Raw genomic sequence first — 12944 nt, 5'->3', positions numbered from 1 at the left:
TATGTAAGTTGACTCTTTATTTTGTATGATAATTCTTCATGGATGAACAATAAACAGGAATAACCCGTAATATGTCTCGTATTCAGTATGAAGTGACACTTTTAAGTACACTACTTGTTACTTTAATTTCACAAACAGTAATTTTTGGGCAAAGTATCGGTATCGGATCGGTATTGCCGATACTCGCCTTCATTTTACTTAGTATCGGATCGGAAACCAATGGTATCGCACATCACTAGTGACAAAGATTATTCCTGTTTTACATTTTTCATGTTCTGATCGATTGTAAAATATTTTACCACGATATACGATATATCACGATATCAACAAACTTTTACAAAGTAACTTTAATAGGTGTAATATTAATAATAAATACTGTTATGTGTATTGCTTTCACTCATTGTTTTTTATCTGGTTGTTCAAACTACTTATTCAAAATAAGCCAAATCAACACAATTCTTGTTTTTTGGGGTGGGGATAGCTATTAAATAAATTGGCAAAAACAATTAAGTTAACTTAATCGATTTGTGTTGAGTCAACATGAAGAAATTGAATGCAGTATATTAATATAATTATTATTAATAATAATAATTAATATTAATTATATTATTATTATATAAATGTTGAATATAAATATGTAAACAAATGTTTCAATAAACGTTTGAAACATTACAATAAGGTCTCATTAGTGAATGTTAGTTAATACATTCAAATCAGCAGTTACCACACTGTAAAACCCAGTGAGTTAAGGCAACTCAAACCATTTGAGGAAACCGATTGCAACAAATTTAAGTTCAAAAACTAATCCTAATGAGTACTGTGAACTTAATCCATTTGAGTTAACGAAGCAATTTGAGCACAGTAAAACCCAATAAACGAAGAGAACTCAAACCAACTGTGAACCCAATAAGTTAAGGCAACTCAAACCGTTTGAGGAAACCGACAGTAAATGAACTAATGATAACAGTTTGAATCTTTTTGTACAGTGTTAATGATGAGTAGGTCTATAAACAGTCAGTGACTGTGTGGTAGACCAGATAAACGTGAAAAGTTGAAACATGAATAGCCTATTAAAACTTACTCACTGTATCCCCCCCCCCCCCCCCCCTACTGAAAAAAACAGCTTAAACCAGCCTTGGCTGGTTGGCTGGTTTTAGCTGGTCGACCAACCTGGTTTTAGAGGGGTTTTGGCCATTTCCAGGCTGGTATCCAGCCATTTCCAGCCTGGTCTTTGCTGGTCAGGCTGGAAAATGACCAGCTAAAACCAGCTTCACCAGCCTAGACAGGCAAAACCAGCTATGTCCAGCTTAAACCAGGCTAGTCAAGCTGGTTTTAGCTGGATTTAGCTGGTCATTTTCCAGCCTAACCAGCTAAGACCAGGCTGGAAATGGCTATAAACTTGCCTGGAAATGGCCAAAACCCCTCTAAAACCAGGCTGGTCAACCAGCTAAAACCAGCCAACCAGCCTAGGCTGGTTTAAGCTGGATTTTTCAGCAGGGCCCCCTTAATAACAATATCCCACATACATGTTCATATATATTGACGATATGTGTTGTATTATTGAAAATTAGCACATGTCCACCAGTATTAAAAGAAAAAATATATTCATAACTCAGGTTTAAGATTCCTAATCGTCATGAATACAGGGCAGAGGGACAATAATATGCTTAATAAAGATGTTTATTAAAGAAACAAACCAAACTTGTTATAGTACTTACGCATTTGTTGGCTTGATTACTACCATTGTCCTCACTTGTAAGGGGCTTTGGATGAAAGCATCTGCTGATAGATAATACAATTTAGTGTAATCATGCAGACACCAACATAAAGAAATCAGTTCCTGACATTAAGAAGAACACAGGCAGACAGCAGCACAAGGCTTAAAAATGGATATACTTCGCCACTAGGTGAACAAAGTTAGCGCAAACAATAAGTAAGGGTGTACTAGGGATTACTTTTTATGTATACTGAAGAGAGGTAATGTTATTGGATGCAACCATACACTTTAGAACAATCGAGAAACTAATCAAGAAAAAAAAAAACAGGAACTAAAAATCCACATGCAAGACAAAGACCATGAGCATATATAATATCTTAGCTATATATTGAAAATCATACATTGTAATCCGCCATTTTACAATTTTTCAAAATGCTGCATATATGACATTTTAATATATGTAATATCCAAATATGAACTTGTATGTCATGTGTAATTTTCATATATTTCTATATCGTCATGCTAGTTATACACTTTTGTACAAACTATAGGCATTATTCAACTGTTTTTAAACAAGACAAAACACAAGTGTGTGTTAGAGCAGTTCAGAAACTTGCATCAATTAAAATGTGCCGATTGATTGTGTTAAAGAAATGCAAAGACCAATTAAATGTGTTAAAATATGAAATAAGACTGCTGGTCATGAGTGTGCCTTAGTCACGTGACCACACAAAGCCGTTTACAAAAATAATGGCGACGCTGCCATCTGGTGGAACAAGAGTGATTTACTATGTGTTGTCTTGATTAATTACCTCAAAAACAACTGAATAAAACCTCTAAGTGAATTAATTTACTACTAAATATCACCTCGGAGCATATACATGCTGTTGTAGTCCTTTAGGGAAAGTAAGTGCACTAGAGAGATAATCTCCACTAAAATGGCTGACACACCAGCGTTAAGTGAGGGATGAGGAGACTTTTATGTATTGCTCAATCTTTCAAAACTGATGGCATTTCTATCATAAATGGTTCATTTATTGCCTGTTCGTTAATTCAATCCTAGTATTTTTATTATCTTTTCACTGAACATTATATGCAGGACTGTGCCCACAGAAAACAATAGATTTTCTTTAGCCCATCATCGAGCATGTTTGTTTACTTATGTAAAGTTGTGTAAATCTATATTTATTCAATTCTTATATTTTTTTTGTAATATTATTGAAAAATATGCGAATGTTTAGATAATATATATATATATATATATATATATATATATATATATATATATATATATATATATATATATATATATATATATATACAGTTAAAGTCAGAATTAGACCCTCTTTGATTTTTTAGATTTATTAAATATTTCCCAAATGATGTTTAACAGATTCAGGAAATTTTCACAGTATGTCTGATAATATTTTTTCTTCTGGAGAAAGTCTTATTTGTTTTATTTCAGCTAGAATAAAAGCAGTTTTTAATTTTTTAAAAGCCTTTTTAAGGTCAATATTATTAGCCCCTTTAAGCTATGTGTTTTTTCGATAGTCTACAGAACAAACCATCGTTATACAATAACTTGCCTAATTACCCTAACCTGCCTAGTTACCCTAATTAACCTAGTTAAGCCTTTAAATGTCACTTTAAGCTGTATAGAAGTGTCTTGAAGAATATCTAGTCTAATATTATTTACTGTCATCATGACAAAGAGAAAATAAATCAGTTATTAGAGATGAGTTATTAACACTATTATGATTAGAAATGTGTTGGAGAAATCTTCTGTCCGCTAAACAGAAATTAGGGAAAAAAAATTTACAGGGGGCTAATAATTCTGACTTCAACTGTGTATATATATATATATATATATATATATATATATATATATATATATAGATATAGATATAGATATATATATATATATATATATATATATATATATATATATATATATATATATATATATAGATATAGATATATAATATGATTATCATTATATGATAATGCAATCACAATATTGACCATGCTCATGCAGTCTGCTAATAATCTATATATTATGAAAATTTTATTCCCTACCTGCTGCTCCCCTTCTGAATCCTGAACAAAATAAATGTGAAACTAGTATTTAAGTGAATTGAGTGTTTGAATTTTGCTTGGGTATTGTGGCCCAAAATAAATACATTATTCTGTCCAGTAAAGAACTTGTGTTCCCCTTCATAAGGGAACTTCTACGTGTGTCTGTATAAACAGACTTTTGGGAGTGCTTTAGACGACCAATCACTTCTGAAGATAAGAAAACGGGCCAATGAAATGCCAATTGAATTGGCGGAGCTTAGCTCCACAGCTGAAACTGATGAGCCAATTAGGGCTATATCAGTCGGCTGCTGGAGCCAGCTCATCAGAATTGTTGCTTCAGACCCGATCTGAGACTGAAGAACTCTTCTGCTGAGCTGACTTCCAACGCTGAAGGAAGCATTCCCTTCACCAATGCAGGGGAAGACGTTTAAGCGGCGGTCGAGCTGGGTTTACCGTCCCCTCGGCGTTTCGCTGGTGATCTAAAAGAGCAGTTTCTACAAAGAGCAGAATTCCCTAAGAGAGCACACGGTCGTGTAGCGCGTCTTTTTAAAGATGTCGTTTCGACCGTGCGTTTCTGGATACGGTGGTTTCCTCGCCCCGGATGACAGGCACGAGTACTGCGTCACATGCTTGGGGGTCCAACATGTTGATGCGGTGCTCGCAGACAGTTCTTGCCCGCGTTGCGATGGCTTGACTGTTGCGCAACTGAGGTCGCGGCGAACTCTTTTGTTAGGGCAAGTCACCCCTGCTGCTCCCCGCCAAGCGGTTAGCACTCGGGCAGGCCTGAGGGTTACAGTGGGGGCTATTCCATCGCCTTCGGGCCCACGGACCCCTCGCTCCTCATCAGTGCGCTCTGTCTCTGCTTCGAGTGTGAGCGCTGGTCGTGCTTTCATTTGATGACACTGAAGACGTGATGTCCATCGCTGCATCGGAGGGCAGGTTGACATGCTTTGATGAAGATCCGGACCCCCTGCCACGCTCCGGGGTCGTCAGTGTGGTTTCGGATCTGGAATCAGACATGTCAGCCGTGTTATCCTGGGCTGCTTCGGCTGTGGGACTGGAGATGGCTTGTCCCCCAGAACCGCGGCCGTACCAATTAGACGGGTGCTACGTGGGGGCGAAGAAGGCGAGCCCTTCTAGACCCCCCCCCGTCTCCTTCTTCCCGGAGGTACACAGAGAGCTCAAGCAGGCATAGAGGGCACCTTTTTCCTCGTGCGCTCCCGCTCTCACCTCCCTTGATGACAGAGCGGCCAGGGGATATGAGGCGATTCCCCAGGTTGGGCGTGCTCTGTCCCCAGAGCTGCTCCACTCGGAGCGATTTGCCCAAACTCCCTTCCAAAGCGTGCAGGTTATCTGAGTCTCACACGGCCAGAGCCTGCACTGCTGCGGGCAGGCCGCTTGCGCTCTGCACGCTATGGCCACCTATCAACGCTACCAAGCCGAGAAGCTGGCCAAGATGCAGGAGGGCGGTTCTCTCCCAGGCTTTCTGCATGAGCTCTGCACGGCCACCGATTATGCTCTCATGACTACCAAATCGGCTGCTCGTGCCCTGGGGAAGACGATGGTCACATTAGTGGTCCAGGAACGCCACCCTTGGCTGAGCTTGGGCAATATGAGAGACGTTGACAAAGCTTGCTTTCTTAACGCTCCCATATCCCAGGCTGGCCTTTTCGGCGACACCGTCGGGGAGTTCACCCAGGAATTCTCCGTGGTGAAAGAGAAGTTCAAGGCGATGGGTGAAGTCATCTATCAGAGGGCTCGGAAAACTGCTCTTCCCGCTGCCCCTTCCGCTGCGGCTGCTCCTCGCCGAGGGCGTCCACCTGCGGCTTCAACATCTGCTCCGCTTCCCCTGCCCGCCCCACTGGCCAAGTGGCAATGCAGAGCCTCCCGCAGGACTGTAACGCCCCCGCCCCAGGGCACTGCTAAGTCCGGTAAACGGACCGCAAAGAAGAGGGGAGAAGAGGGGACCTGCTCTTTCCTCGGTGGGGGGTCGAGGATTATTACATCAGTCCACAACTACTTTAAACTCATCACTGCTGGCCCCTGGGATGGCGGCAACCAAATTTCCAAAAGAGCAGTTTCCTCTCTCTCCGGATGCGCGAGCCCAAGTACTGCCAGTCTGGGATGCTCCGCCTTCCAGCTCGCAGCACCCGGACCCTTCGCCTCAGGCCCTCAGAGTGCAGCAGAACTGACTTCTTTCTCTCACTCTGGCCTCACCGCGGGATCCAGGGAGGAAGGTAAGAGAAATTCTCTTATTTTCAGCTCTTCCTCGGGACGCACCGCTCCGCTGGCACGTCAGTGATCGCTCCAATGGTGCCATCAGCACGTGCTCTGCCAGCCTGGTCAGCGCTGCCCAGCGCATCGCGGTGGCTCATACGGACGGTCAGACTCGGCTATGCGATTCAGTTCGCTATTCGCCCTCCCAAGTTCACGGGTGTCCTTTTCACGAGGGTTATCCCCGAGAGCGCCCCTGTCTTGCGAGAGGAGATTGCGGTCCTCCTGGCGAAGGAAACACTTGCTTCAGAGAGTCCGTCCACAGGATTGGTCTGCAGCCATAGACCTGAAGGATGCGTATTTTCATGTCTCTATACAGCGGAGGAGTCGAGTGCATGGCTCAGTGTGCGGTTGGTATGACCATTTGGTCTACACGCATATTGAGGATCGGTGCCAGCTATGTGCTTATCATATGTAGCACTCCCCCTCATTAGCTCTAGTCCATATGTCTCCTTACCATCAGGTCTCCCCAAAATTCAAAACTTTATATATAGTTGAAACATGACAAACAAAACATCAACTTGTGGGTTAAATACCTGTTGCCTATGAAGCTGATTATTGCATTGTATAGGGTTGTTGCGTGTGGCGTTGTTGCGTGTGCTGTGGCGTTGTTGCGTGTACTGTGGCGGTCAACAAAAAATACAGCCACCCTTCTCTCCTCCTAACACCTGTGTGATTGTGCACGCGCTTTATTTGCTCTAGCAGGTGCCAGGTAGGCTCACGTGACTAAAAACATTAAACGTCACTGTGAAACCCAAACTAAACAGTACACAAATAAACATTATAATTAAATGAAAAGTAATATGGCTCCTATATAGCCCTAATTGGCTCATCAGTTTCAGCTGTGGAGCTAAGCTCCGCCAATTCAATTGGCATTTCATTGGCCCGTTTTCTTATCTTCAGAAGTGATTGGTCGTCTAAAGCACTCCCAAAGTCTGTTTATACAGACACACGTCTCCATTCCCTATTTGGGGAACATGGGTTACGTACGTAACCAGGACGTTTTTGCATAGTGTCCGGAAGCATAACATTAAAGTGCCCATATTATGGGTTTTTGAAAATGCCCTTCCATGTAGTGTGTAACACAGCTCTAAGTGAAGTGAAATATCGAGCTCAGGCTTAAATCTGTAAGTGTACAGTGTTTAAAACTATTGACTCATCTATAAAAGAGTCGACTCATAGTGATTCAAACGAGTCGTCTTGATAACGAGTCATTAGGTGTTTCGTGATGACGCGGCTACGAAACACAAGTAGTTGCGCGCGCAAACCCGGGAGATTTGAAACCTGCGGCCCCGCCACTCCTTGCCAGTTCTTGGAGTTTTTGCTCAATAAAATAGTTAGTCGTCAGTATTTACATTCACCCACTGGCAGCCAAAATCCACTATGAAGCGTGTATGCACTGTGACTACTTTTATATTGTTGATTAGCAGCTGGGCATTTCACTCTGTCTCGTGCTGAGGCCTTGTCCGTGTCGACCAATCGCAGCAGGCTGTCCAATCAGTGCAGATTAGCTTCGTGCTGAGGAGGGGTTTGGGAACAAATGAATCGCTGAACGAATCATATGAGAGTCGCTGGGATAATGAGGTAAAAATAAATGCAGATTATAAGACCATGACAGTGTTTTTGACCTTGCATGCATATTAGACTGTTGTTGGAGACCCTTACAACCTAAATATGACCCTATTTCATGTATAATATGGGCTCTTTAAGCGCTAATACCTCAGTAGAGTTAAACATAAGTCCGTTTCTCTGATTAACATTAAGAATATCACTAAAGATTGACGCGACTCCACCACCACGGCCAGTTTGACGAGCCTCATGCTTATATAAGAATCCTGGAGGAGTTGCCTCATTTAAACTAATATAGTCATTTTGTTTCAGCCAGGTTTCAGTGAGACAGAGTGCATTAAGATTGTTATCTGTTATTATTTCATTTATGATAAGTGCTTTAGGTGTTAGTGACCTGATGTTTAGGAGACCAAGCTTTAAATAATGTCTGTTTTGACTTCAACGTTTCACTCTTAATAGATTATTTCTGGAGCACACAGTACGTTTATTTCTTGATCTAATAATACGAGGAACAGACAGAGTCTCTATGGGGTTAGCCAGATATGCAGTACTGTTATTTAAGTGGGACGAATAGGACTCTGTATGGCTAAAATGTAAATTTTGTGTAGTTTTACTTACTAGTCAGATAGAGCGAAGTGTCCTGGAGATGTTGTCCGACAGGAGTTCAGCTCCAGCTCGACTGGGGTGAAGCCCGTCAGCGCGGAAAAGCCGAAGACGCTCCCAGAAAAGATTCCAGTTATTGGCAAAGAGCAATTTCTGTTCTTTACACCATGTTAATAGCCATTCATTCAGAGCAAAAAGTCTACTGAACCTTTCATTTCCTCGATGGTAGGTAGGAAGCGGTCCAGAAATTAACTGCATGGCGGGCGAGGTGCATCGGACCATCTCAATCAGGCTCCTGAAGTCCCTCTTCAGGATATTCGTCTGTCACAGCCTGATTTCATCTGTTCCCACATGTAGGATACACTAATGGAGTTATTAATGTGTAGCCGGGGCCAGTCTTAACTGTCTATAGGTAAAGCTGTCTTATTTATTCAAGTGCTGCACAAACAGAGAACATGCAGTTACGATTCTCCTTCTCTTATAATTCCTCTTACGCCTGCTACTGCTAGACATTCACACACAAAGAAATCAAAAATCAGGAATGAAAAGGCCCATTTCACAGGCTAAATCTCATGCTAGTTATCATACATTGCACTCTCCTGGTTAAAATGACAGTTTAGCAGGTGAAAACGGTTTGAACCACGGTAAAAATGACCCAAACACACTCATATAACTCATGTACATGTTATAAGCTTCACTCTGCTCAGTCCTCCGACAGACTGACGCAAAGCACGCGCTATGTCACTGACGTCACCGTGACGATGCATGTCATTAGCTGTGTTTCCATCCAAAAATGCGAATCAACTTTATGCGTAGTTCGTAGTTTATGCGCATCTTTTTTATCAAATAAAAAGTTTACCCTGCTGAGTTATGCGCGGATGTTTTTATACACATTTTCAACATCTATGTGCATTATGACGTTTCCATATGCGCATATGCAAAATGAGGATGGAAACATAGCTAATAATGTCATCACGCTGACATGTCAGAAACATTTAGTCTCTTTCGTTTTCCACACATTAAATAACAACAAACGCACACACAGACATACACAGCAGTAGTGAGTGTTGTGGTGTTATAAATGTGTCTCTTCTTGTCTTCAGGGGCCTGTTTCCTCACACTGGATCCAAACACAGCACACACTCAACTTAGACTGTCTGAGGAGAACAGAAGGCTGACCCGTGTGGGAGAAAAACAGTCGTATCCTGATCATCCAGACAGATTTGATTATCATGCTCATGTGTTGTGCAGAGAGAGTGTGTGTGGACGCTGTTACTGGGAGACTGACTGGAGTGGAGATGGTGTGTGTATATCAGTGTCATATAAGAGCATCAGGAGGAAGGGAGCAGGTGATGAGTGTGTGCTTGGACAAAATGCTCAGTCCTGGGCTTTAATCTGCTACGATGACAGAGTCGCATTCAGACACAATATGATAGAGACAGTTCTCCCAGTACAGTGGCTCAGCAGGAGAATAGGAGTGTTTGTGGATCACAGTGCAGGAACTCTGATCTTCTACATCTATAGAGACACAATGAGCCTCATCCACTCAGTCCAGACCACATTCACTGAGCCGCTCTGCCCTGGGTTCTGGGCTGATTATGGATCATCAGTGAAACTGAGCTGAAGACTGACGAGAGATTTACCCACAATCCTTTGCAGGAGCAGTCAGCAACTGTGAGGTTATCTGGAGTGTCTTCTCTGTGTGTGTGTGTGTGTGTGTGTGTGTGTGTGTGTGTGTGTGTGTGTGTGTTGTAATGTTGCCTCTACACCTGTATTCTGAGCGTTCACACACACACACACTCATCCAGGACAGTCGTCCTCCACTGTAAGCTGCTGTGTTTAGTTGATCAGTAATGAGATGAGCTTGATCTGATGTCTGGATCATACCTGCCAACACTCCCGTTGTCTCCCGTATTTCAGACCCATCTCCCGTATTGTTCTGTCTCCTGGAAAACTCTTCACTTCGTGCACAACCAACCCAACCAGTTCACAAGCTCAGCTTGTATTTCCCGTGCTGAGATGTAGTAGTTCAGTTTGTTTATATATATATATGACCCCAGCTGGTCACCCGATACTGCATACTGTTAGGTATTGGCACTTACACTCAATTATATCTGTGCTGTTTGGGTAAAATATATAATAGCAAATGTATTTCTTATTTCTGACAGATATTGCGCTTTAATTGTGTAGTCAAGCTTCAGCTCAGTAATCTGTAAAGCGTGGCAACTCTTCTGCGACAGCTCTTCAAAATGACCTGTGTTGTCTAGTAATGTTTCTGAAGCAGCAGACTAAATGAATCCCACTCGTCAGCACTTTCCTGATTGTGTTCTTTTCTTTATTGTGGGCGTAGTTCAGTTGTGCAGTTCTGATTGGGCAGAATGAAAGCGTGCTCTCCTATTGGCTAATAAGACTGTTAGATGCACTTGCTCTGTGTGGGGGAAATTAAACACATAAAATATATTTCATATGGCAGACTCTTGTGGTAAACTAATCGAGACATTTAAATTGGGATTGGCGATTTGATTTGGATTAAACACACAGCCCGACACAGAATTATTATATTTTTAAAGATTCATATGCTTCAATTCTTCATGAAGTATTATAATGACTTATACGCAGCTTTATAATGCGTTTGTATCTTTAATAAGTCACATGTTTAGTTTTACAGTAATCTTACATTTATTGTGTTAAATAACTGAATATTGTGCTCTGCTGTTACTCCATCATCACTGTGCTCATCTGAATAACTCTGCTTCATCTGGGCAGTATTGTTTCTGTCACGGTGTATGGATCTGTGTGTTCCTCCTGTATGTTATGTGTCATGCCATGTGTGTTGTCATGTGCGATGTGTGTGTTTGTTTACCTTCTTGTGTTGACAGCGTGCTATGGAATCAGCTGATGTCATCAGCTGACTTATCACCCTCCAGCTGAACCTCATTTGGCTGACTATATAATTCCCCTGTGGTTTGTTCTGGTTATGAGTCCGTTGTTTGTTCTTGTTCCCGTCTGTTGTTCCCTAGCCTCTTTCGTTGTCCTTTTATGTTTTGGTTGTGGCCTGTGACTCTCTTTGTTACATTCAGCAATTAAAGACTTGCAATTGGATCCTCTCTGTCTAGTGTTGTGACAGAACGGACTCATCAAACATGGATCCAGCGAGTATCTCCGGCCTGGCTGAATTTGTTTCATACGCTACCACACGCATAAACAGACACGATGATCAGATAGTCACCATCAGTCATGCTGTCCAGGCACTTGTCACTCAGATCTCTGATCTCACCACTCGGTTGCAACGTCTTCATGCTGTCGGTCTTCAGCAACCTGTTGCAACTAACATTTGTACACCGGTTATGCCGGTTCCGGAGCGAACATCCGGATTTTCCGAGCCTCGCCTTCCACCTCCAGCGTTCTACTCCGGGGAGCCCGAGTTGTGTCGCGCCTTTTTAACGAAGTGCTCGCTGTACTTTTCCCTGCAGCCTTCCTCGTTTTCCACAGAGGAAGCGAAAGTGGCATTTATCATCACGCTTCTCACTGGGAGAGCAGCGCAGTGGGGAACTGCTATGTGGGAGAAGAGACTCCCATGTTGCTCTTCGTTTAATACCTTTTCGACAGAGCTTAAAAAGGTATTCGATCGAGCCTTGGCAGGCAGTGAGGCAGCTCTCGTGCTTACGGAGTTGCAGCAGGGGGATCGGAGTGTCGCTGACTACTCCATTGAGTTCCGCACCCTGGCGGCAGAGAGCGAATGGAACGCGCAGGCGCAGTGGGACGTCTTTCTCCACGGGCTGGCAGACCATATAAAGGATAAGATATTTGCTCTGGATCTTCCTAAGACCCTGGACGAACTCATTGATCTGGCCATTCGTGTGGATTCGCGTTTTCAACTCGCGGAGAGAAACACGCGACGCACGGATGCTCTGGGGAGATCACCCTTTCCGGTTGTCACTGTAGTCCTGGGGCTGAAGGACACGCCCCTCTCGGAACCCGAAGGCATGCAGATGGGCCACTCTAGGCTGTCACTGGAGGAGAAGCGCAGACGCCGCAGCGAGGGCCCGGTGTTGCACAGCGGTGGTGCTGATCACATCGCAATGCAGGGTAAAAACCAAAGCCCATCAGTAGACAAGAGATTACTGACGGGTGGAGTATCTTTGAACAAGTCCTCTCTTGCAGCTACTCTTTTGAATGTTAAGTTGGAGTGGTCATCTGGGAATTTTAGTACTCAAGCTCTTATTGACTCTGGTGCGGAGGGAAATTTTATTGACTCTGCTTTAGTTCAAAGACTCAGACTTCCTGTGATTTCTCTCTCCCAACCTATATCTGTTCATGCTCTCAATGGTTTCTCTCTTCCTTCCATTACTCATTCCACTGGTCCTATAAGACTGATCACCTCTGGTAACCACTCTGAAATTATTCATTTTTTTTAACAGAAGCTCCTGTCACTCCTGTAGTCCTTGGGCATCCTTGGCTGGTAATACACAATCCACATATTAACTGGAGGCAGGAATCTATAATTTCTTGGAGTGAGAGCTGTCATGCTACATGTCTGTTGTCTGCCTGTTCTGCTGTGTCTCATTCTGTTTTTCAGGAGGAACACATGGATCTGTCAAACGTGCCCAGTGAGTACCTTGACCTGAAGAGAGTGTTCAGTAAGTCTCGAGCTGCTTCTCTGCCTCCACATTGTCCCTATGACTGTGCTATAGAGTTATTGCCA

This window comes from Danio aesculapii, chromosome 4 (assembly GCF_903798145.1).
Source record: "Danio aesculapii chromosome 4, fDanAes4.1, whole genome shotgun sequence".
Lineage (NCBI taxonomy): Eukaryota > Metazoa > Chordata > Actinopteri > Cypriniformes > Danionidae > Danio > Danio aesculapii.
The sequence above is the reverse complement of the archived record's forward strand: the minus strand, read 5'-3'. Positions refer to the sequence as shown.